This window comes from Mustela lutreola, chromosome 7 (assembly GCF_030435805.1).
Source record: "Mustela lutreola isolate mMusLut2 chromosome 7, mMusLut2.pri, whole genome shotgun sequence".
Taxonomy (NCBI): domain Eukaryota; kingdom Metazoa; phylum Chordata; class Mammalia; order Carnivora; family Mustelidae; genus Mustela; species Mustela lutreola.
This window is the reverse complement of record NC_081296.1, coordinates 20272094-20298592: the sequence shown is the minus strand read 5'-3', so window position 1 is coordinate 20298592 and position 26499 is coordinate 20272094. Positions and strand designations below refer to the sequence as shown.

At 38.6% G+C, this 26499-nt stretch overlaps 1 long non-coding RNA gene across 2 annotated transcripts in view; it reads left to right on the top strand.

The window, feature by feature from the left end:
- LOC131835664 (uncharacterized) overlaps positions 1–25839 on the top strand; it is a 40031-nt gene extending 14192 nt beyond the window's left edge. For both annotated transcript variants that reach the window (XR_009355309.1, XR_009355308.1), the window contains 2 exons: positions 3832–3922; positions 23359–25839. This is a non-coding gene — a long non-coding RNA (uncharacterized LOC131835664). The remainder of the gene's footprint in view (positions 1–3831; positions 3923–23358) is intronic.
- The last annotated feature ends 660 nt before the right edge of the window (positions 25840–26499 follow it).

Below are 26499 nucleotides of genomic sequence, written 5' to 3'. Positions count from 1 at the left end.
TCACTCTTGAAGGGAAACCTAAATCTGGGAAAAGATGTGTTTACAATACAAAGTATGTGGAGAACACTTGCCCCCTTTCTCCATCCCAGGGACACATTTGAAGTCAAGAAGTAGCAGGAAATAGGAATTAACTATAGCCTCTCCTACCACATGTCCGAGTTAATTCTACTTCAAATGAGTCTTAATTACGCCAGTGAAGTTTAGGGTTTAATAGACAGAACTTATTCACTGAAATTGTAACTTTTATCATGAGGACTAAGAAAGATGTAAAATCAAGTTCACTTTAATCAAAGTTGTGAACTTAATTTGAAGCTGCAATATTAATTGTTGAGGCAAAAAATCCTATACCCCTCTTGTAGAGTGAATGGTTCATTGACATTTCCTGTCTGTGAAAATACTCACCCCAGGGAAAACCTGGGTCTTCCATATCAAGAAGATATTAGGCTCTGATTTTCTGAGCTTTGTGTACTCAATTACCATACTCATTTTTTTCAAATATGTTCTTTTTGTGGAGGATATACACAACTTAGCAACCTTGTAAATTATTGGATTTCTTTTTTATGACTCAAAATCACCAATTTAAAAAATGGTATTGAAATATAGTTGACATACAACATTGTATTGGTTTTAGGTGTGCAACATAGTAATTTAACAATTCCACATTTTTACACAGTGATTACCACAGTAGGTGTAGTTATTAACTGTCACCATACAACATGATTACAACATCAGTGACTATGTTCCCCACGCTATACTTTTCATCCTGGTGACTTATTTTATACCCAAAAGTCTGTACCTCTGAATACCTTCACCCATTTCACCCACCTACCATGCATCCAGCAACCACAAGTTTGTTCTCTGTGTGCATTTATTTAGATCTCATATATAAGTGAAATCATATGCTATTTGTCTTTCCCTGACTTGTTGCACTTAGCATCATCCCTCATCGTTCCATGTGTGTTGTCACAAATGGCAAGATTTCATTCCTGTTCTATGACTAATATTCCACTGTATGCACATATACCACATCTTCTTTATACATCCATCTATCATGGGACACTTAGGTTGCTTCCATATCTTGGCTATTATAAATACTACTGCAATAAACACTGGGTTTCCCTTTTCTCCCGATCCTCACCAGCACTTGTCATTCCTTACATTTTTGACACTAGTCATTCTGACGGTGTAAGGTGGTATCTTATTATTTCCTTGATGACTAGTGATGTTGAGTATCTTTTCAAGTATCTATTGGCCAAGAAGGGTCTTCTTGGAAAAATGCCTATTTGAGCCATCTATTTGTTAATCAGATAATATATGTATTTTTGGTGTTGAATTGTTTGAGTTTTTTAATATATTTTGGATATTAACTCCTTGTCAGATCTAACATCAGATCTAATATCTTCTCTTACTTGATAGGTTTCTTCTTCTTTTTTTTTTTTATCATTGATGGTTTTTTTTGTCATGAAAAACCTTTTTAGTTTGGTGTAGCCCCATTAGTACATTTTCACTTTTGTTTCCCTCACCTGAGGAAACATATCCAAAAAAATGTTGCTGAGGCTGATGCTGAAGAGGTTACTGCTTATGTCTTGAGTACTCTCTCTTCATTACTATAGCTTTATAATAAGTCTTTCTAGTAAGTAAGCCTTACAGTGTGTCAGGTACGTAATATTAATTCTTTTTTGTTTGTTTGTTTTTTGTTTTTTTTTTTTTTACTTTTTTTTTTAATAAATTTTTTATTTTTTTATAAACATATATTTTTAGTCCCCAGGGGTACAGGTCTGTGAATCACCAGGTTTACACGCCTCACAGCACTCACCAAAGCGCACACCCTCCCCAATGTCCATAATCCCACCCCCTTCTCCCAAACCCCCTCCCCCCATATAAAGTTTAAAATCAATTTTTTAATATCCATGAATAACTTGCTGGGATTTTAAGTGGAATCACAATGAATCTATAGATCCATTTGGGAGGAATTATAATCTTGACAATACCACAGTTGAGGTATTCTAAATTCTAGTCTAGTCTATTCTAAATTCTAAATCTAATCTTCTTACATGGAATATATCACAATTTTTAAGTTTCTTTTTTTTATTCACTAAAGTTTTGCAGATTTTTTCATATACAAGAAAGCTTTGAGTTTCTTGGCCATTAAGTAAGATGTTAGCTGTAGATTTTTTTTTCTTTTTGTAGATAATTATCAAATTGAGAATGTTCCTTTTTATTTCTGTTTTACTTAAACGTTTTGTCATGAATGAATGTTACATTTTGTCAAATGCTCCTTCTGCATCTGTTGATTGATCATGTGATTTTCTTTTTAATCTGTTGATGGGAATGGGTTACAAAATTGATTTTCTAATTTGAACTAGTTTTGTATATCTAAGATAAATCTTACTTGGTTGTGGTGTATACTCCTTTTATACTTTTAAAAATTTCAATTTGTTAAGGTTTTGTTGAGGATTTTTGCATCTATATTTATAGGAGATATTGGTCATTAGTTTTCTTGTAATTTCTTTTTCTGATTTTGGTATTAGGACAATACTGACCTCATAGATGAGTCAAGAAGTATTACCTCTTCTGTCCTCTGAAAAGATTATAAAGAATTGTGAAATATCTTCCTTAAATATTTGGTAGAATTCACCAGTGAGCCCATCTAGACATTATGTTTTCTGTTTGGGAAGATTATTAATTTTTGATTTAACTTTTAAAATAAGCTTAGGTCTATTCAGATAATCGATTTCTTCTTGAGTGAATTTTGGCAGAAGGTGTTTTTCAAGGGATTGGTTTACTTTTTCTAGATTATCAAACCACTGTGTTTTGAATTCTCATGATCAGTCAATTCAATAGGTTAATATTTTTGTTTAAAGAGAATGCTGCTGAGCTTCAAAAATATAAAACATGACTTGGGTAAATACTCTGTTATCATGTAGTGATACTTGTGTAGTTACTTAGATTAGGTAATTATCACACTGAAGTGAGAGGAAGAATAGAGAATGGTAAATGACTGTCACATTGTGGTAAAAATTCAGTGGTAAATACATTAGCAAATAGTGCTGAGCTGGCAGTGACTAGGGAAATAAAGTTACTGGACACCTAGAAGCAGGTGATTAGAAAGGGCAAAGCACTAAGTGGATTGCTCTAGAAGTTACTGAGGTCCGACTTCATTTTTGTGGATTTTGTAAGAGCAAGAAAATGGACTTTTTGAGATTAGAGTGGGTTTCACTGTGTGGGCTTCAGCAAGTCAAAACTTCTGTAAGTATTTGTTTCCTCCTGGGGATATTAATAACAGTAGAGCTATCAAGGGGTTGATAAGAAATTCAGATAAGGAAATGTGTTAAGTGATATTCTAGACCTGATATTGTAAATACCATTCAGTAATCTTTTGAGGGAATATTCATCTATGAAATTAAACAAGAAAGAACAAAAGAAATAGGTGTAGATACATAGTGACCAACTTAAAAAAAATTCCATTAGTTTATCTTCTCAGTTTTATTGTCCAAAATGGGGGAAGGCAAAGCCTCTGTTCTATTTGGCATGAGATAGATTGTAAATTTCTAATTGTCTTATCAATTTTTTAGCTGGAGAAAGAGTTTGTTCCACCTACCTGCATTTGCCATTGGACAAGTGAAAGCCCCCTTTCTTTCTCTTTGATGTGCTTAATTCTGCAAACCATCAGTGATTGTGGGACCCTTATGAGAAAAGAATTCCTTGGGTAGGAAAGCATCAGTAATGTTTTTAAGCATATTCTGGCTCCTTAGATTTAAGGGACAACAACAACAATAAAATGACTGTAAGAAAAAAAATCAAATAAGAATTTTCAAACTTTCATTTTAGGAAACTACATGGTGATGGGTCATTAATGTTCTCAGAATGAGAAATACAGTGCAGTCAGTGAAAACTCCAAACCATCATTTCATCTTTACAGGTAACTATTCCTTTAAGGCGTTTGGCTTATGTTATTTCTGCCTTTTTTTTTTTTTTTTTAAAAGTTAATGTTTTTCTTTTGAAATAATTAAAGGGAAAGGAAGTCTAAAGAGAGACTGAGTGACATCCAATATTCCCTAATACCCTCTTGTTGCTTTAGGTGATTGGTATACTTAATTAAGGAGAGGCCTGGGTCTATCATCAACCAGGGCCTGACCTGTGGGTGGGAAGGAGTGAGGTGTAACCTGACCGAGCCCAGGTGTGTGCCTGCAGGTCACACACTGGGAAAACATGTGGCCCCAACAAGCCTTTCCCAAGTCTGGCCATGCCTTTAACTATTTCAGGTCTTCTCAAATGTCTACATTCTCTCATGCTTAGACCATGTTAGCTTGCTTTCCTCTAGATTAAGAGTTTTGAGTTGGAAAAGGAAGTTCATAAGGTTAAGAGATTTGTTAAAGGCTGTGAAATCTGTGGCAAAGAATAGAACTTATCTCTTCAGACTTCTGGTCACTCACTACTCACTACTTGCTACTCACTACTTCTACTCACACTCACTACTCCATACAGTGTGCTGTATGGAGCACACTACACTGTGCTCCATACAGCACAGTGTTGCTTAAGCAAACCCTCACTAATCCACAAATGCTAGTTGTTCAAAAGAATGTTTTCTTCTTCCAGACATTACTTTTTTTCTTCTAGCATTACTTTTTTTCTTCCTTCCTTTGCTTCCTCTCTCTTTCCTTTCTTCTCTCTTTCCCTCTCCTTCTTTCTTTCTTTCTCTTTCTTCTTTCTTTCTTTCTCTCTTTCTTCTTTCTTTCTTCTTCCTCTTTCTTTCTTTCTTTCTTTCTTTTTTCTTTCTTTCTCCTTTCTTTCTTTCTTCCTCTATCCCTCCATCTATCTCCTTTTTCTCTTTTTATTATTCTTTTTCTTTTCTGTTCTTTTCCTCTACTCTCTTCTCCTTTCCTCTTTTTTTCTTTTCCTTTTCTTTCTTTCTTTCTTTCTTTCTTTCTTTCTTTCTTTCTTTCTTTCTTTCTTTCTCCTTCTTTCCTCCCTCCCTCCCTCTCTCCCTTCCTTTTCTGTCCTTCAATCTGTCTACATGTCTGTGTCACAGGTAAAGCAGACTTTGGTATTACTGGGCTCCAAAAATACTGGTCCTTGTGCATCTAACATGTTTTCCTTAACAAAAACACAATGGCAGATGAACTTTGTTCCTTGTATGTTTTCCTATCCTGTAAGGATATCTCTATCCTATTGATAGAAATCCTGTGGATAGATGGGGGAAAGTCCAAAGCTCTATACACAAATAGCATTAGTGGGAAGATAAACTTAAGTGTCTTTGTATGGACAATCCTATTATAAATTGTCTATGAGCTACAAGATATAATATTCACAGACAAAAAAAAAAATAAGAAAATAAATTTTCTTACTTGACATCCAAAGAGAACGTGCCATTTTGAATAAATACCTGCATCTGGTTACTTAAATGGTTCATATTTCTTTTCTTTCTTTTTTTCCCTAAAACTGTTTATGCAAAGCATTTGAAAACTGAGAACACATTTGCTTGAATTTACAAATAGAGTCAAGTCACCTTGTATTGAAGGTTATCTTCCTTATGAGCATAGGTAAGATAATTCTTCCTCACTTTGTACCTAAAATCTATGGATCATATTGATTGATGTCCTTTCAAAATGTTAAGCGACTGTCTGCTTCAGAACCATTGATACCCACTTGGGCAAATCCCACTTGAACTCTAATGGTCTGCCTTACACTAGCACAATCAGGCAAAACCATTTAATGTTGAGACCAGATGCTCTAGTGCCTCTTGGTTGGAAGTGAGGTGGGGTGTGTGTGCAGTAGCTTGAAATGTGGACACTTAGGTCACAAGGCCTGAGTGGCCAATTCATTTGCTATGTAGGACATTTGGGCAAATTAATAATCCATCAAGAGCCACAATTCATATGTAAATTTAAAATAAACACTCAACAAGGTTGCCCATAATAGTAAATGCTCATGAAGGAAAAGATTCAGTGTCAAACTCCCCACTGAGCATTAGTTTCAGTAAATGTCCAATCAGTAAATTCTTTGCCCTTCTCTTTCCTGATGCCAGAACAATTGTTGCCCATTGCTGGCAGCTCCGTTTCCTCTGCTGTCCTCATTCCACTGTCCCCTTTCTTCACACTGTCTTTCTTTCATCTTTCCTCCTTTCCCTGTAGATTTCTGCTTCCTTTCGCTCGCCAAAGATGTTTTCCATTGAAAGTAGAGCCATTTGGAATGTTCTGCTTCTTCTGACCAGTGAACTGATTAATTGGTACTATGACTCGATCAGTTCTTTTGGGTTTGTATCTTCACTGACTTCTCGAAGCATCCATGTGACCATCAAGGATGCTTCTGTTATACCCTCATTCAAAACCTCCACCACACGTATACATACTTTGGATTTCAAGACTTGGAATTTTTCCATATACTTGTGGGTCCCCAGATAATTGAATTTTGTTTGTAGTTAGGTGATCGGGATGTGGGTTTTTGATCTGGTGATGAGGACTACTATGAAATGAACAGAGGTAGTGGACTAGACTACTATCTCTTTCCTTTCTCCACTATTTTTTTTAAAGATTTTATTTATTTTATTTATTTATTTGAGAGAGAGACAGCGAAAGAGAGCATGAGAGAGAAGAAGGTCAGAGGGAGAAGCAGACTCCCTATGGAGCTAGGAGCCTGATGCGGGACTCGATCCGGGACTCTGGGATCATGACCTGAGCTGAAGGCAGTTGCTTAACCAACTGAGCCAGCCAAGAGTCCCCTTTCTCCACTGTTTTAATCTGACCTTCTAAGCCCAACCTGGAATGCCAGGATCAGAACTCCAGAAATGCTAAAGTCTCTCTCCAAATTTTCTATGTCATATATTTTTACATATAACCTTGTGAAACATTTTCTTTATCACTAACTCCTGCCCTTTTAAGTGGGAAAATGCATGGCTACAAAACCATTTCAGGTCTTTGCTTCACATTTTCATTTTTTTTACTTTTTTTTTTTTTTTTTTTTTTTTTGCCTGTAAACCAAGTGTCTAAGATTTTATTTACACATTTCCAAGCGTTTCAGTAAATAAAATTTGATCAATTTTTAACATTACTCATCTACATATCACCAAACATATAGTTTAGGTGTTTATATTTTTGGTTTCTGAGAAAGTAGTATAGCAGTTAGTTAGTTAGTTAGTTAGTTATATGTTAATTAGTAAGCAATTGTTAGTATACTAGCATAGCAGTATGTGTTGGGAAGAAACATGTTATGATAAATAAGTCTGCAAACATGATTGGATAAATAAACTTTAGGCAGATTTTGGGGGAAAATGCATCCCCTGAACTGTTAGTCCACAAAACTCTTTTTTTGTTGGAGATTCACGTGGAGCTCTTACTCTAAAGTAAACACTTGGGGAAATCCTGGATATACAAATGAGTGTGCAAACCTCAAGCATTATCACCTGATACATAAGTAGAGTTCTAAAGTCAGTTTGTTTATTCATTTATTTATTTACTTATTTTAAGATTTTATTCAGTTATTTGAGAGAGAGATCAGAGGGAGAGGGAGAAGCAGACTCTCCACTGAGCATGGAGCATGATATGGGGCTCAATCCCAGGACCCTGAGATCATAACCTGAGCTGAAGGCAGCCATTTATCCAAATGAGCCACCCAGGTGCCCATCTAAAGTCAATTTAGTAGAATGTGTTTAGAGAAACAAATTATAAAAAGCTGGTTGAAGCATTTCATTAAGATTTGGGTTGGAGTGGGAAGTTACTTCCCATTGTCCAAGTTAATAATAATAGTGAATCCACACATATCCCTACGCAATATGTGTTAATTGCTCCCAAGATTCAAACCAATGAGGCTTTAAAGTAAATTATAGAGGCTGTTTCTTTTTTTTTTTTTTCCTTGTCTTTTTGTTTGTTTTTTGTTTTGTTTGTTGGTTTGTTTTTTTGTTTTGTTTTGTTTTTTTAAGAGAGGATTCAGCACTTCTTTCTTTGGGCTGTGCAACAGGTCTTTAATTTGTCTTCTCATGTAGCCACTATGTCCAAATCAAATCAGACAAATTGGATTCCAAACACCATTCAAAGGGAAAAAAAAATCCAGGAAATATATTCTCCATCATTTTCTGACACTATATGGCCATAGGTCTAGAACTGAACCATTCCCAGTGGGGTGACCATGTGCAACAACATGCATTCCACTGACTTACACAAACCAAAATTTATCTGAATGTTGTGCTATCAGTGTATTGTTACTTCCACAGTAACCTTCAAAAAATTCAGTAATATGTGTTGTGACAAGTCTACAATTTTATCTAAAAATTTTAAGTTGTATGTTCAATTTAATGTGCATATGTCTTTAACTCTGTTGGGAAGCAAGACAAACATAGGTCAGCCATTTTCTACTTTAAATTAAAGCAAATATATCAAAAAGGAGATTGGATTATATGACACTGTACAGACACAGATTATTAAAATGAGCAATGGGTTTACCTCTCCAAAAATTCCGTACTGAGTATTCTAAACTGTAGTAGACATCATTTGTTTCTGTCTGCTCACTATCTATTCATTCCTAATTTGTCTGGTAGCACACCTTGATGTTTCTATGAAGAGATGCCCAGCTGTACTGCATATAGTCCAAGAGTAGCGAAGGATTGTGTCTGTTCTTCCTTTCCCAAAGAGTGGGCGGTGGCTATACTAATAAGATCCTCTGTCCCAGGAATTTGAATCTTAGCATAGAAAACCTGCAGAGCAAGCAAGAGCTGATTGTTCTGTGAGAAGTACCATCAAGAGACTGTTTGTCATTCTCAGGCCATTGATTGACACATCATAGATGACCTTCTCTACTCTACTTTGATGTTATTTCAAGAATCTAGTTATAGAATCTATTGGGTCATACATATGCCCCAGTTCTGTCATCTCAAATGAATCATGACTGCATCAACCAATCAAATGAACAGCCCCTTCCTGGCTTGGCTTCAGCTTTTGTGCCTACTCAGTCCTATAAACACAACCTGGCCAGGCCCTACCCTACATGATAATTACTAAATACCTCAAGGCATCTCTAACTGATAAAATTTTGCAACTTCCATGTTACTCTTGACCATTGAAAACAATTACTTCATCTTTTTACTCAGATTTTCTCTGATCAATACGAATATGTCAATAGAACCCCCTCCAATAAAAAATGCTGTGTAACTGTCAGTTTATGGGATACAAAGCTAAATTATGGAGAAGGACATCAGTCATGAATGGCAAGGATACATGAAGTAACATGTGTATGTAATAATGGCAGGCATTAGCAGAAATTTGCAGATTAGGTTCAATGAAAACACATTCCTACGCTTGAACCCAGAAGTGAAACAAAAAGAAAAATTAAAAAGAGCAAGTTAATGTATTGATGGAAGGATTGGCAAACTATAGCCCATGGGGCAAATCCAGCCACACCCTCCTCTTATGTTTTGTCTATGGTGGTTTGGCACTACTGTGGTGGAACTGAGTGATGGTGTGACAGAGAACAAAGGGCTGGAAATAAAACATGTTTACTATCAGGCCTTTAGAAAAAGTTTGCCAAAACCTGGGTTTAACTACATTGTATACATTGTTGAAAGGAAATAGGAAAAATCTGGGAATAATGCTATGTAGTATCCATCCCTATTTTGAGATTTCCAAAGAGAATAGCCTTTGGAAAATCTGGTTATAAAAACTTCGTTTTGGGGACCCTTAGATGGCTCAGTCAGTTAAATGTCTATGTCTGCCTTCCACTCAGCTCATGATCCCAGCGTGCTGGGATCGAGTCCTACATCGGTCTCCTTGGTCAGCCGGGAGCCTGCTTCTCCCTCTGCCTGCTGCACCACCTGCTTGCTTTCTCTCTCTCTCTCTGACAAATAAATAAAGTCTTTTTTTTTTTTTTTAAGGATTTTATTTATTTATTTGACAGACAGAGATCACAAGTAGGCAGAGAGGCAGGCAGAGAGAGAGAGAGAGAGGGAAGCAGGCTTCCTGCTGAGCAGAGAGCCCTATGGGGGGCTCGATCCCAAGACCCTGAGATCATGACCTGAGCCGAAGGCAGCGGCTTAACCCACTGAGCCACCCAGGCGCCCCAAAATAAATAAAGTCTTAAAAACAAAAACAAATCTTCATTTCTACCACCTACAAGGCTGCTGTATCTAGGTAATAATTTACCTTCCCTGAGTCTCCATTTTCTCTTTGTAAACCTGAAATTTCAATAACACCTACTTCTCAGATAACAATAAAGGCTACAAGTATGCCCTGGCACATTTGAATACAATCTATACATTTAAGGAGTCTTACTTTTAATGAAGAACACTCGAATGTAATAATCCCACATTTGCCCCAAATATATTCTTTCTTTCCCAGAGGCAATCGCTTCTGCCCATTTTTGTTAAAACTCTAGAAGTTCTTGCCTTCAAATTATTAAGTAATATGCTATTTCTATTTCTATTTCTTCATTTAGCTGCTGGAGATTTAGCTATTGAATTCCCATTATGATTGATGAGGATTTCATGTATCCAACTTAGTTTATCTTTCTATAGTTCTATTTAATATAATTCAACCTCTGTATCTTTTTCTATCTATTTCCTCCTTTTACCTTTCAATATCTGTCAGACCTAATATTATTTCTAATTTATTAATATTAATAATGTAATTCTGTTATATTCTGAAATCATTTCTTACTATCTTTCCAAGTGAAAAGCTTTTTCAGAGGGTATGACCTAACTTGATTATATGTATTTATATGTCATAAAATAGTCAACTGGTTACTTAGTATATTTAATTTAGTAAATTAGTGATAGAAGAATCTCGGAAAGTATATTACATAGACATCTTATTAATTTAGAAAATTTTTCCTACTTCTATGTTTCCGTGGAGCAATTTTTTCCCCCAAAGGCTGTTCTAGAATCATCTTTGTTTCCATCTTGTTTCAGATGTGTATATTTTTTGAATCCATACATGCTGTTTCTGTAATTTTATACCCAACTTCAAATTATTAAGTCCATTTTTTGGTTTAATCTAGAAGAGAAATTTTTGATCTCTACAATTCAACCAGTTGCTCTGCTGCTTTTTGAAATAATTTTTATTTGTTTATTTATCTATTTATTTATTTATTTATTTTTAAAGATTTTATCTATTCATTTGACAGAGATCACAAGTAGACAGAGAGGCAGGCAGAGAGAGAGAGGGAAGCAGGCTCCCCACTGAGCAGAGAGCCCGATGTGGGACTTGATCCCAGGACCCCGAGATCATGACCTGAGCCAAAGGTAGCGGTTTAACCCACTGAGCCACCCAGGCGCCCCTGTTTATTTATTTTTAAAGTTGTTTGTTTTGGTTTTGTTTTTGTCTGTTTCTTTTTTATTTTTATTTTTATTTTTTTTTAAGATTTTATTTATTTATTTGACAGAGAGAGATTACAAGTAGGCAGAGAGGCAGGCAGAGAGAGAGAAGGAAGCAGGCTCCCTGCTGAGTGGAGAGCCCGATGCGGGACTCGATCCCAGGACCCTGAGATCATGACCTGAGCCGAAGGCAGCGGCTTAACCCACTGAGCCACCCAGGCGCCCCGTCTGTTTGTTTTTTAGGGAGAACCAGGCACATTCAGGAGCAGTCGGATGGGAGAGAATAGGATCTTAAGCGAGCTCCGTGCTCAGGGCAGGGCTGAATGTGCGGGGTTCAATCTCAGGGTCCTGAGATCATGACCTGAGCCGAAATAAAAGTTAAATACATAGCCAACGGAACCCGCCCAGGCGCCCCTAAAATGATCTTCAAAATGCACGTTTGGTGCAATTTTCATTGCTTGCAAGTGTGAGATCTAGGAATAGTGACCACATCTGTGTGAAATTTCTTTTCACCTACGATTGCTAATAAGATAGTTCATAGAATAATAATAATAATAGTGTAATAGTTCCCTTTCTTCCTCTCCTCCTCTTCCCCACCCCCTTTTCCTCCTATCTTTCTAGATGGCTTACTTTCCTCAGGGGGGAAACATTTAAGATCAGGCAGTTTTATCTTTGGTGTTCTATAATTTCACATTCATGCCTGTAGGTTTTCTTCATTTTCATTCCTTGGGCTTGGCACTTAACAAGCCCTTTCATTTTGGAACTGCACGTCTCCCTGACGTCTCCCTGACGTCTGTGAGGTCTCTGCTTCTATCAATTCGATGATTTCCTCCCCCACCTCATGCTCTCTCTTCTCTCTGACGCTACTCAACAGTCGCATCAGACCTCACTCTTGGGTAGTTAGCTCTCCTGTTATCTTGTCTCCAACATTTCGTCTCTTTTCCTTTGCTCCACATTCTGAGAGATGCATTTATCTTTATTTCTCAACTTTTCTTTCTTTCTTTCTTTCTTCTCCCTGTGCAATTATACCTTAAATTCCTAGAAACTCTTCTGGTTCAACAATAGTTCATTCTCCATGGTAGCCTGTTCTTGTTGAATGAATATGATATCTTCCCACATTTCTCTGAGGATACTTATTAGAGATTTTCCCTCTGATTCCCCCCACACACCCCTTATTGAACCTCATTTCTTATTTATTTACTTTCTTTTTTCCTTTTTCTTTTTTTTTTAAATCTTTTTTCTCCCTGCTGAAATATCCCTTAACTTTCTAAAGATGCCAGTCTGTCCCAGTTCAAAGAATGAGAAAGGAAGGAGTTTGACTTGCATCTCTGAGCACGCAGGTTTGACTTCGATTTCTGACTTAGGGTCATAGACAAAGGGTAATAAAGGCTACCAGGATAACTTTCTTCTACAGAACTAAACATTCCGTCTGGTTACTGAGTGTTCTCTAGATAGGTTGTTGGTTTGTTTTTTGTTTTTTGGGTTTTGTTTGGAGTAAACATCACGTTGTTAGTAGTTATGTGTGCTGGGTTAGTTAGGAAGCTTACTCTTGATCATTACACAATCCGTCCCATTCAGGCTCATTTCTTCCTTTCAGTCCAACACCAGAAGCCCTCTGGAGGCCTCCAGCCAGCCTGGAAACTCCTTAGCGTTATCTCGCTCTATACCCATTCTGGGCTGTCTCTTCCCTGCTGGGTTTATAATACAGCATCTCCCATGAACTTTTTGTTTCCAGAAATGTGCAAAATCTCTGGTTCTCTGATGGCTCATGGTTTTGTAGATTTATACCTATTTTTACTCCTTATCGTCTTTGACTATCATTTACTGGGTGTTTGGGAGACAGAAGAAGAAATTTCTTATGGTCAGTAACCTACCCGAAACTAGAATTCAGCTTTCATTTTACGAACCTTCAGGTGTCACTTTATTTCCCAGTTATTCCCTCTCCATGAGCAATAAGTTACCAAGTTATCATACTAGAAATAAAGGGAACCTGAGGTACCTGAGCTCACCTCTTTTAAAAGTTGAGCTGCCTTAACCTTGATCCCTACAACACTCACCTCTCCCTTTGGCGAATACGTTTCCGCCATTGTCTTTTCTAGAAATAGCTATTGAGATAAGTCATTTCAGCTTTTTTCTTCTCTAACACTGTATGCATCCCTCAATCCTCTTTTTTATCTACTCCAAAAAATTTTTCCATTGTAGTCTTTAAGATTCTATCTAATTTTGATCTTTTCCATAGTATATTTAGAACAATCGTGGTGTGCAAAGAAGAAATGAGTATAGCGTACTTCTGTGAGTATCTCAAAGCAGATGTGTTCTATGTCAACAGTGAGTGTTCTCTGGTCAGTAAAGGGTAAACAGAACCTGTGTTGGAGTGACAGGACAGCTGTCCAGGTATCCTCTACAGAATTCAGTTTTGACACCAGCTGTGGCATTCTGCTCTGCACTGGGCTTTCATCTATTCCCCGTGCATCTGGCTTGGCCCGTACTGGCATTCTCTGATATTCAAAGTGCCTTCTTGTTCCTTTTCTTTCTTTTTCCTTTTCTTTCATTCCCTCTTTCCCCCACCACTTTGCTTTGAGAATCCAGAAAACAAAAAACAAAAACAAGAACAAAAACAAAAAAACCCACACAAAACAAACAAACAAACAACCTGCCAAGGCTTGCTGAATAGGGAGATCTACTACGAAATCAGATTTAATTTTTTCCTCTTCTTTCCTTCCTTCTTCTCTTTTTCCCACCTCTTCCTGCTCGCTTTCTTCTGAACACCCCCATCCTTTTGTCTTCCCTTCTCCTTCCTCCTCTGAAACGAACTTTCGTCATGTATCAAGACCTCACAAAAGCTGCCAGGTTTCTGATCAGTAGCTTGAATTCTCAACCCAGCTCAGCTGTAATCTGATGTTATCAGGGCAGGCGAAAGTTGATGGCTAGGAGCCAAGGGTTTACAGAACAAATAGGTGTTGAAAACACCCACCTCAGCAGTTTAAACAAGCCAAAGGGGTTTGGAGCCAGTACTAGGCAGCTCCACAGAGGAAACAGAGAAGGAGTTGGGAAATCCCTGGGTTTCTGAAAGAGGCCAAGCTCCCCTCCTTGGGTGCACACTGATTCCAGGCTGAAAAATCTTTCTGGAAACATGGAGGATTTAGTCTTCCTGAAGTGGGTCCCTGTGGATTTGAGAGGTGCGGTCAGTAACTCCAATGCCAGACATGGCTGTGGTAATGCCGGTCTAAAAGTTGCTTGGCCGGGGCGCTTGGGTGGCTCAGTGGGTTAAAGCCTCTGCCTTCGGCTCAGGTTATGATCCCAGGGTCCTGGGATCGAGCCCCACATCGGGCTCTCTGCTCAGCGGGGAGCCTGCTTCCTCCTCTCTCTCTCTGCCTGCCTCTCTGCCTACTTGTGACCTCTGTCTGTCAAATAAATAAATAAAATCTTTGAAAAAAAAAAAAAGGTTGCTTGGTCGAGATATCTCTTTGGTAACTATTTCAACTGGCTGGACATCATGTGCCCTGGGGCATTTAAGTAGGTCTTGTTAAGGAGAAACATAGCCTGACACCAGCAGAAGAGGTGAGGATAGATTTTAATCAGTACTACACGATTGTGATAGGCAAGGAAGTCCAGTAAGAACTGAACTCAACCACAATTTGTGCAGAGATAACAGGTGTTTTAAAGGGAGAATAGGGAATAGAAAAGGGGTCTCAGATTGGGGAAATGAAAGATTGCAAAAAGCAGGAAGCAGGGTTGGTCCCTGCAAAAGCCACTCAGGCTTGCTCACTGGCACTTATCAAAGTCATACCCCCCCCCCCCCCCCCACAACACACACACACTCCCAGAGGTGCTGTGAGACAGTGGCCCTATCCTTGTGTGCTGGCTGGAACACATAGTACTTTCCCCGGGCAGTCCTGAGTCTTCTCAGGCAGGCACTTTAAGGGGACTAAGGTCATCCTAGGGACGTGGCTTTGAGCTGGTAGAGGGTACTTCTGGTGTTTTGTTCCACTTTTTATAAACCAAGATTTAAGCCTAGTGGAGACAGCACTCACTCAGAGGAGCCTGGCTAAGGGTTGGTCAAGGAGAGAGTCATTGCCAGTGTATCAGGCCTGGTTACCTTACTCAGTTAGAGCTAAGTGGTGGGATTCTGGCTCCAAATTTGAGGCCACAGATAAATAAAGCAGCAGCAACAACAACAACAAGCAACCCTGGGTTTGGGGTTCAAAAGCTTGGCATGGTTAATATACAGTTGGTCACTAGGGAGAACTTGGGTGAGTGAAGTATTCGGTTCAAACCATGAAGGAAACGGGAAAAGTCCCCTGGAAGCAAATATGCGTTGCTGTCTGCTTACCATCCACAAGACCCTCCCCCCAGAGAGGCATTCTCATTTGTCACAAAACTCCAAAATACAACCCGATGCCCACAGGTGTAAGAAGCCTGCGGGTATGAACCTACAGAGGAAAACAGGTTTGGACAGAAAACAGAGGTGAGGTCTGGGTATTACTCCGAAGCCCCTGGTATTCATTATCCTCGTAAAGAGTCTGTAGTCCAGAGATTAACATTTTATTTTTCCATATGCTTGAATATTTTCGAGTGCTATTAAGGATGCCCACAGAAAACACGGGTCACCGTGACTGCTTTGACGATACTTGCCAGGCCATGCTTTTGAAACCTTGCTTCTATTTTTGTGAGCTAAAATTCTGCAGGTGCTTAGGTGGGTAGATGCAAATATCACAATGTGAATATGAGCCAATTAACTAACAACTGCATTTTATGAGGTTGCAACCACCTAATTGTTTTGTGTCTGCAGCTAATTATTTCTGGGAGATATTTCTGCATATGGAGAAGGAGTCCGTTATTATAATTGAGTGAACTGCGAAACAAAAGTTGTGCTGTAAGCATATCAAGGGCAGGGATCACATCGTCTCTGTGTTTTAAAAACTTCCCTAAATCACTTTGGGCCCATGGATTCTAAATGAACGTGAACTGCTAATGGCAACACGATTTTGAAGTTTGGAAAACACATCAGATAGCTGGCCTCAATGTATAATATCTGAGATATAAAGCATCAACAGAATTCTGTGTGGTTAGTAATGCTGTTAACTCATCCACTCCTCTTCTTACAGACTCAAAGAATGTTTGAGTTGGAAAGAAACATGGAGGTCATCTATGCAAATGACTTTATTTTGAAATTTGGCAACTAGGGCCCAGATAAGTCATGTGACCACCTAGGACTTGTGATACTGTCCATTGTAGTCCCTGAGCCCATGATGCTTAAATCAGTGCTTCTCCACTGACAGACCCAATAATATCCTGCATCTTTCTGAAGGTATCAGGGATGCCCAAATCAATGGAAACCATGTCTTTTAAGCCCATGTCTGCCAGGCCTGAGGGGGCTCTGATGAAGTCATTTTATAGCAGGAGGCTCAACTAATCTCATAAACTGGTCTGTCCAAAGTCATGAGGATGCAGTTTTATGCAGATCAATTTTATTTTTGTTATTATTGTGGATGCTCTTTGATATTTTAATGCAAGTTTTTATTGAGCTATGCCCTGAGGCTTTTTAAATTGAGGGTTCAATTATTTCTAAAATCTAATAATTAAGTAAATTAATGAGCCTACTCAAAGATCTGGCAACCTGCACGTAAGGATTAGATACAAGAAGTATTGGCAGGAGGGAGTGTTTCCTCCCCTCTTTAGAGTCAGATCTTGTAAAATGATGTAGACTCTGTTTTTCAGACATAAATGAAATCTGACACAGATCCACAAACATGCCAGGGCACAGATTCCGGTTAGAGATAGAGCTTAGCAGGAGATGGTGGGGAGCAGGACAGACCTGGTCATTTAAGTTGTCTCCCCGTGGCAAAGCAGCTTTGAGTTTCTGGAAGTATGGCCTCCAGGAACACAGAAGAATATTACTGTGGTCATGTCCTTTTGTTTAAAGATAGCAACTGATAAATCGTGATGTGTTCGGAAGAAAGTGACCCCATAATGACTACTCAAAATCATAAAATGAAACCCAGGTAAAAGAAAACTAGGAATTTTGACTTGGGGAAGACCGCTTCCTGGCAGATGGAATAGATTTCTCAAAATACTTAAAAGAACCAGACTCATTCTGAATGACCCCAGAGAATACATCGAGAGATTCAGCTTGTACCCGCACACACTGTTCCATGTTGTTGCTCCGTTCCTGGGATAACACCCCAGTCCTAACCCTGGCTCTGCTGCTGGGTCTTCTAAATAGAGTCTGAGAGAAGAGGCTGCTTCTTGCTGATTACCAAACATACAGAAGTTCTATTTAAATTACTTCCCAGGGGCACCTGGCTCAGTGGGTTAAAGCCTTTGCCTTCGGCTCAGGTCATGATCTCAGGGTCCTGGGATGGAGCCCCGCATCAGACTCTCTGCTTGGCAGGGAGCCTGCTTTCCTTCCTCTCTTTCTGCCTGCCTCTCTGCCTATTTGTGATCTCTCCCTCTCTCTGTCAAATAAATAAAGAAAGAAAGAACATCTAAAAATAAATAAATAAAATAAAATAAATTCCTTCCTAAGTCAGGCTTTGACTTCGGCCCTGGTTCCTGAATTTTGGATTTCGTAGCGTGTGGTCTTCCATCCTTCCCCAGGATGGCTTGATTTCACAACCTCATGCTTACCTCAATGCCTGGCCTTCCAAATAGCATTCATCTCAGGCTCCCCTGACCATTTCTCACCCAGCAACTGATTCTCTGCTGTCCAATTTCTTTCATTAATATCTGGAGATGGCCAGATTCCTGGGCAAGATTTAACATGTTTGTATGGTGTCTTGACATGAGGAGTGCTTATTTGAGAGAATTTTGGTTATAAAGTTTTAAAAAGGGGACACCTGGGTGGCTCAGTCATTAAGCGTCCGCCTTCAGCTCAGGCCATGATCCCAGGGCCCTGGGATCGAGCCCTGGATCGGGCTCCCTGCTCAGTAGGAAGCCTGCTTCTCCCTCTCCCACTCCCCTTGCTTGTGTTCCTGCTCTCACTGTGTCTCTGTCAAATAAGTAAAAAAAAACTTCAAGAAAAAAAAGATTAAAAAAAAGATTAAAAAAAAAAACTGCAGACAACAACAACAAAAATACCCTCCAGCATAATATTCTTAGAGTCTTATCCTCTTGATGGCTCACCACACATCCTCTTGGCATCCTTTCATGACACAGAGGTTCAGAAACAGAGTCAGATGCCTTTGGTCCCACAATGAGTGAAGACAGACCTGGAGTTGGGTGGTGATCTGATGGCAAAGCCCATGTTGTTTCCACTATAATCCCTTCCTCCCGCTATTTCACACTCCAGATTATGATTCATTTTTATACAAAGACAGCGCAAACTACAATAGAACTCTTTATGAAGTATGGTCGGGTGTAGTCCAGGTGTGTTCATTATTCACACAGGACATAATTATTAAAACCAGTGTTCCAGGACCGTCGAAAGTTTAAAGCTCTTAAGGTCTTTACTTAATTCCTGATTGAACAAAGGATGTTTTGTCCTCAAGATTCCAGTTGAATACAGCTAATGAGATGGAAAATTTTTCCATAAGCAAACCAAAGGAGGAAGCTTGGAAAGAAGGCTAGAGCCTTGAAAGTGGAGCAAGAAATCCCAAGAAATATATCCAGAGGCACACCAAACTGCTCAAGGAAGGTCTAGGGTGTAAGAACTTTCTTTGTAGTTCCTCAGTCACACCAGACGTGCTTTGAATTCTGCTGACACTTGTGATTCCTCCATGGGTTTCGGGGGCTGTGATGAATGGGCTGAGTTGAATGCCCTGCTTGGAGAGAGGGCAGTCCTGGGTGTGGAATGACCAGCCTCTCTAAGAAAGGGACTCCATTGAATTGAGGAAATATCCTAAACGGAAGTGATGAAACTGGAACGTCCTACCCTTCAGGTCAGGTGCATCTCTACCAGCTGTGGGATTGGGGCCATAGTAGTGTTCCTTTAACTTTCTCTGAGTCCCCATTGTTTCACGTGTAAAACAGGACTAACACTATTCATCATATCAGTTTTTATGTCAAATTAAATAAAATTATATTCTATCAAGTGTCCTGAATGAAATACACAGTTCTTAATACACAGTTCCTGTTTTCTACACTGCTGGCCACAGTAACTTATGTCTTTTCTAAATCAATATTCACTGGGGAAAAAGAAGCATGCCATTTTAATTCTTCTCCTTACAGCAATTGAGGATGACATGGCCACATTTTTGGTTTTTAATATTACATCCTTTCTTAGAAGAGAGATGGTGTGATTTTTTTTTTCCTCTTCCATGTTACAGATGCCCTTCTAATGTTATACGAACCCATAGGGAAAAATACTTACCTTGGTGGCTTTCTTCATATCTAACATACCACAGGTGCATAATAAAGATTTGATAAGAAGAATTGTTATTAAGGAAATACTGGTAAAACAAGGTGTTTGTTTAGATTATCTAGATAATTATACCAGTGTATACTTGGCAGGAAAAACTGGCCATTGATTATTTTGTATTAGCAATTGTTCAATTTTATTTTTAAAGTATGATGTTGTGGGGAGGGAAATTCCTGGTAAGAAATCCATGAGCATTAACTTCTGAGGGAAGAGAGTTGCCCTGGGCTGATGACACCATGGTCTGGTAAGCAATGTAACATAAACACAGCAGATTTGACTTACAGTTCCATAATTTAGACAGGTAGACTGTGTATTACTTCTTGGATTAGGGGTATCTGAGTAAAAGTTATCCATTGTGTCATTAGATTACAACAAAAGTAATATCATTCCTACAAATAATGTCAGTGTAAGCAAAAGGCATACTTTTCCGGGCAACATGTCATCTTCCCAAATTGGATAGATTATCATCTTCCAGTTTTGTTTTTTCTTTCTCTATCTTCCACTACCAAAATGGGAAATCAGATTAGAGTTGCATCAGCCACTGTTTTGTAAACAGAATAATTTTGTGAACTAACCAAATAAAAAATGATTGCTAAATGGATTTTATTAAAATTAAGAAAAAAAGTTTATAAAGCCAAGTCACAAAGTAGAGTAAGATATAGAAAAACATATCTGATAAGAGACTCATTTAGAGACTCTAGAATTTTTTAGAAATTCTACAATTTAAAAGGAAAATGATGGATGAACATTGTTCAATAATTGGGCAGAAGATTCTAACAGTCACTGCACAAAAAAGATATCCAAATGACCAAAAAATATGAATATGTGCTCCATAGCTCCAATCAACAGGGAAATGCAAATTCAAATGACAGTGCGAGATCACCACATAACCACTAGAACTGTTAAACCAACCATCCAACCACCAGACAAACATCTGACAGGGCCAAAGGATGGAGAGCTTGGTTAGTGGATGGTAGGACAAGCAGAATTCTCATACTCTGATAGTGGGAGTGTTAACTGGGGCCACCAGTTTGGGAAACACTTTGTCGGTATTTACCAGGACTGGACATACACATCTTCCATAACCTTGCCATTCTAATCTTAAAAATTCACCCAACAGATACATGAATACGTTCTCCAAAGGCCATGATCATACCAGAATTATTCATAATAGCTCTCACATTGAAAACAATCCAAGTGACTATCGACAAAGGAATACATAAGATGTGGTAGGTTCATTCATCAATTAAAATTAAGAACAAATTCCTCAATACAAAGACACAGAAGGATTTCCAAACATCATGTTGGCGAAAAGAAGACAGATCCCTCCAAATACATACCATGAATCAATTCATGGAAAGTTTAAGAACAGATAAAACTAATTCAGAGTTAGTCAGAAAAGTGGTTACTTTTGAGGGCCTAATGACTGAGTAAATTAAAAAGGGAGATTTCTAGAGAGCTGGTCATGTTCTATACCTATGCTTCTTGTGTATATGGATCTCTTTGGAAATCTTGTTGAAATGCAGATTCTGATTGAATTAGTCTAGGTGTGACCCAAGAGTCTGCATTTCTAACAAGCTTTGAATAATGCCAAGGCTGCTGGTATGTAGATCACACTCCTTGTAGCTAAGTTTGATATCTTTTGAATGATGAATACACAGCTTTACTTGTAAAGTTTCATGAAACTGTGTTTACGTTTTATGCATTTTCCTATATATTTATTATACTTCAATTAAAAGGTCTACTCAAAATGAATGCCTCTTGGAATGGAGAAGCAAAGTGAAATGTTTAGGCACATTTTTGTAGGTGATGGAGATGGGAATCAGCAGACTTGTCCACACACTACTGCTGGAGTAAATGACCTCAAACACTTTGAATCTTTCTGCCCCTTTACTCACAGTTCAAATTCTGAGGATAAAAGTGCTCCGTTGGCCAAAATTACATGTACCTGCCCTTCCTCTAAGGGTGAGTGGAGCGTCTGATTAACATAGTCTCATCAGGCTCTGTGGAAAGTGGGTGAAGTATTTCCCAGAAAGCATTTGGCCCATGTTCTCAGAAGCTGATTGGACAGTTGTTGAGAGGGCAGGCGGCCTTTTCTCTGGAGGTTGGCTTCTAAGTCTACAGGGAGTCCATTTTTTTTCTTTCTCCTCTTTCTCATTGCTCCAATAACTTTTCCAAACTTACTCCTTTTTTTGAGCCCAATTCTGTGTGTGTGTGTGTGTGTGTGTGTGTGTGTGTATACACATGCGTGTGTGGGATGGCAGGGCTGGAGCAGCCACAGGCCAACATTTATACAGAACAGTAAAATCCATGGGGTTGCTCCTGCTTCCTTGGTTCACTCCGGGATGGTTTAATACTTGCAAGAGCCATTCTGGAAAGAGCTTAGGAGATAAAAACAAGTAAATAATATCTATACTAGAGGCAATAAGAATTTTTCATTATTTTTATGATTGGTTCCAAAGGCAAGTGTCAGGTCTGGGGTGAACACAGATTACTAGCGGGTCATTTTCTTTCTTCAGTACTCTTGAGGAAGCAGGTTGCAGCTAGAGTTGTGTTGAGTTTCTCATAACTCTTGGGTAACAACGAATCTGGTTGTTAACCTATGCTGTTAGCTATCCCAGAAGTTATTAATTTGGGCTAGTGGTCAACTCCCTATTTCCCACCCCTTAGGAAACTCAGAAAAGTGTTTTGGATCCATCTGGGTAGAAAACACAGCATAGACATAAGATCATTATCATCCGTGACACATTCAGGTCATGTTTCTTCCACATTTTGTTAGTTCCAATGAACCAGAGACAGCTAATAAGTGATTTCCATTGGATAATTTTATTTTTTCTGTTTCAAGTTTCAAGTTGCCTGTCTGGATTTCATTAGCATTGCAATGATTTACCCAAGAGGGCTTTGTTTCTTAACTTGATTGAGAAAGGGACATTGGGAAAGTGGCTGCCTTTGTGGGAAAGGAGAGCTTTTTTTTGTTTGTTTGTTTTGTTTAACCCCATGTGATTGTATGTGGTGTGGAAGAAGTTTGAGCAGTTTAATTTTCATTTGAAATTGACTTTCTTTTATTTCCTCAAACTATGGTTTGTGTAAATGTTATAAACATATCTACTCATCAGACACCAAAGTCATCAGCATTTTATTACCAAGGGAAAATTACTCCTATAAATGCAAAAATATTTAAGGGACATATTTGAAAAGTATCTGAAATTCCACTGGAAAAGAGGAAAAATTGATTTTTGGAAACATTTTTAAAAAATTTTGCTTGTTTATATATTTCTGCTTGGTTTGATCTTTAGATTTACTATTTAGCTTATTTTGTCACATTCTTTTTCTTCTTTGTTTTGTGATAGTGATTTCACAGGTGTAATTAGTTAAAAATAAGAGCAAGTTATTTCATCAGGCTGGTAGAAAATGACATAAATATAGTATAAAAAGGTCTTGGGGCACCTGGTGACTCAATCAGTTAAGCATATGCCTTAAGCTCAGGTCATGATCCTGGGGTCCTGGGACTGAGCCCCGCCTCAGGCTCCTTGCTCAGTGGGGAGTCTGCTGGAGATTTTTTCTTTCTGCCCCTTCCCCACTCATGCTTGCTCTTTTTCTCTCAAATAAATAAATAAAATCTTTTTTAAATGGTCTTATTATTCTTTGAATTTATCTATACATTTTGCTAACTAGTGTCACTTTTTTTTTTCTTTTTAAGAGAACTCTTTGACGAGACAAAGTGGTTCATCTTCAAGTGGCACTAGTATCTCCATCTTCTCTTCAACTTCTCTGTGGATTTGTCCTCTCCTCAGAAGACTGAAGCCATGTTGGTTGGGTGTCCACAGTCTTGTACCCTGAAATTCCAAACCTGGAATGGATGGATCTCAATTCAGTGGGATTTGGTGTTGTGAAGTTTGTTTCTTACTTTTTTTTTTAATTTTTAAAGAGATTATTTATTTATTTGACAGAGAAAGAGAGAGATCACAAGCAGGCAGGCAGAGAGAGAGAAGGGGAAGCAGGCTCCCCGCTGAGCAGAGAGCCTGATGCAGGGCTTGATCCCAGGACCCTGAGATCATGACCTGAGCTGAAGGCAGAGGCTTAACCCTCTGAGCCACCCAGGTGCCCCATGAAGTTAGTTTTCTTAATTAACCCTAGCATATCCCCAGGTGGGGGACTATGGTTCATTTGTCAAGGGGCTATTCAAGTCTTTTGCCCATTTCTTAAATTGGACAAGTTTTCCTTTAATTGATTCAAAGGATATTCAAATGGCAAACAATTTATCAAGAGGTACTCAGTAGCCTCACTTAATAACCCTAAGTAGTGAACAGACTCAGGGAAGTCATGTTGTGGTCAACTTAACCTATTTAAATTAGTTACATGACCAGCTGCAGAACCACCTCAGGGTGAGAAAGTGTAGGCTTTGTGGTTTTAGCTCAGCCAGCAAGGACTTGCAGAGACATTGAGGGCCCAAAGCAGCCTGTCTTGCCCCACAAATATGAATCAAGAAAGTATTAAAAAAAAAAAAACTCAGCCAATGAAAATTATTCATTACATATACTTTAAAAAAGTTATTTTTCAAAATATTTAAACTATCTATAAAATTAAAAGATAAGATGCCTATGAAAATGAGATATAAATAACACCTTTTTCATGAAGCTGAATATCTTGAATTTGCTTTTGGACAATTTAACCACATCTTATTAAATATTTTGAAAATAAAACAATCTACAATTCTGCCAGTTGATGTCCACCTTGTGACCAATGGGGATAAAAAGCATTAACACCCTTTGTAGTAGGCAGGATACTAAAATGGATGCCAAGATTCTGGCCCTGGAGTATGTGTTCTCTAAAATCTCCATCCACTTAATTGTGAGCAAGACCGCTAAATATAATGGAGTATCACTCCCATGTGTATGCTCTGATATAAAACAAAAGAGATTTTACAGATGTAATTAAGGTCCCTAATCAGCTGACTTTGAGTCCCTTCAAATGGAGCATATACAGAGCGAGGCTGACCTAGTTAGATGAGCTCTCATGGAGACAAGGAGGAGCAGCAGACACTCTTCCGCTGGCTATAAAGAAAAAAGTCACAATAAGCCCTATTGCCACAATGAACTGAATTCTGTCAATCACCTGAATAAGTTTAGAAGAGTTCCAGGGGTGCCTGTGTGGCTCAGTAGGCTAACTGTCTGACCATCGATTTTGGCTCAGGTCATGATCTCAGGAGTCATGAGATTGAAACCCGCGTCCAACTCCAAACTCAGCAGGGAGTCTTCTTGAGATTCTCTCTCCCTCTTCTTCTGCTCCTCCCTCCCAATACTCATTCACTCCAGTGTTCTCTCTCTTTCTCTGTCTAAAATAAATAAATAAATAAACCTTTAAAAAAAAAAAAAAAGACCCTGAGCTCCAGATGAGAATTAAGCTGTAGATGATATGTTGATTTCAACCTTGTTTGACCTGGAGCAGAGGACCCAGGTGAACTCCAGCCAGATTTATGACCCACAGAACAGAGGTAATAAATGGGCATTGTCCTGAGTCACTAACTTTGTGGAGGTTTGTAGCAGGAAGAAAATGTATATAGCCTTAATGCATATTATAACAATTGCACGTCTAAGCATCCTGTATTCATAACTCGCTCACATTTTGTGTACAATCTTTTAATCATTGTACAAAGTAGGTGGTCATCCACCTACATTTATTTGCCACTTCTTACCTACAGAGAGAAATCAATGGTTCTTATCCGCAAATGTGAATAACCACCCTACTTTGCATGTTGTTGAAAAGATTCCATAGAATATGTAGGGGAGCTATAGGTATGGGGCCTGGTCTGGGGAAAATAGTCTATAAATGCTTCCTTTCCTTATTGAGCCAAGACCTTGTTAATGGCCATAAGCAAAATGACTCGGAACTTGTACATACCATTACGGTCAGTTAGCTCTCAGTTGTTTATCGACCTGATGTGGAGCAAGCAAACTGCTTTGGTGATGGCTGCTGAAACCTGCAGCTGACATGTGGTGGAACGTCATTCATCATAACCCTGAACTTCTCATTGTTGGGAGAGTGGGGGAACAAAGAGGAGAGAGGGCTTCCATTATCGTGCCTCAGAGTCCCTACTTGGATGTTGTCATATGACCTAAGGGTGCTGTAGAAGAAAGTTCAAAAGGCTGTAAACATATCTTGCCATCTCATATGAACTTCATTTAATTGTCTGTCATGTTTCCATGGCTAACTGCCATGAGGGAGAGGGCAACATTTTGAAGGGGTGGAGAGGAGGCCACTCCTGGAAATGCACAAATTTAGGCTTCTCAAGTGAGGAGTGGGAAAATTACCGGGACAGGAAAACGGCATTTATTGCTCTCAACAAGTGGCTAAAAATTTCTCCTTGGGAGAGGAGAAAAGAGAAGATATCTACCTAAGGGAACTCAAGGCAATAGCATTGCATTTTGTTGTTATTGTTTTTGTTATGGAAAGCAGGTTTTGCCCATAAGTGTGAAAGAAATAACACATAGCCTCTGGCTTGTTATTTTGCAAGAATTGTTAGTTTCTGAAAACACTGATCCCCACAACAGTGCATTTCACACTTGGGTCTTCCTCGTGCTACTGCTGGAGACTCCATACTCTAGGAGAAGAAAGGAAGAGAGTATTTGACTTATCTAAATTCTCTTAGAATTTCTTAGACTCTAGTATTTCAAACTTTGAAGAAGTCTTTGGATTACTTTTATTTTTTTCTCCCTGGGCACATATGGAAAGGAAATAGGGCAAGGGGAAGATAGTTTGGTAGAGTAAGAACTTACTTTACAGTTTATCATGATTCTGTTTTTATTTCAAATATTTAGAAATTTTAGAAATATTCCTAAAT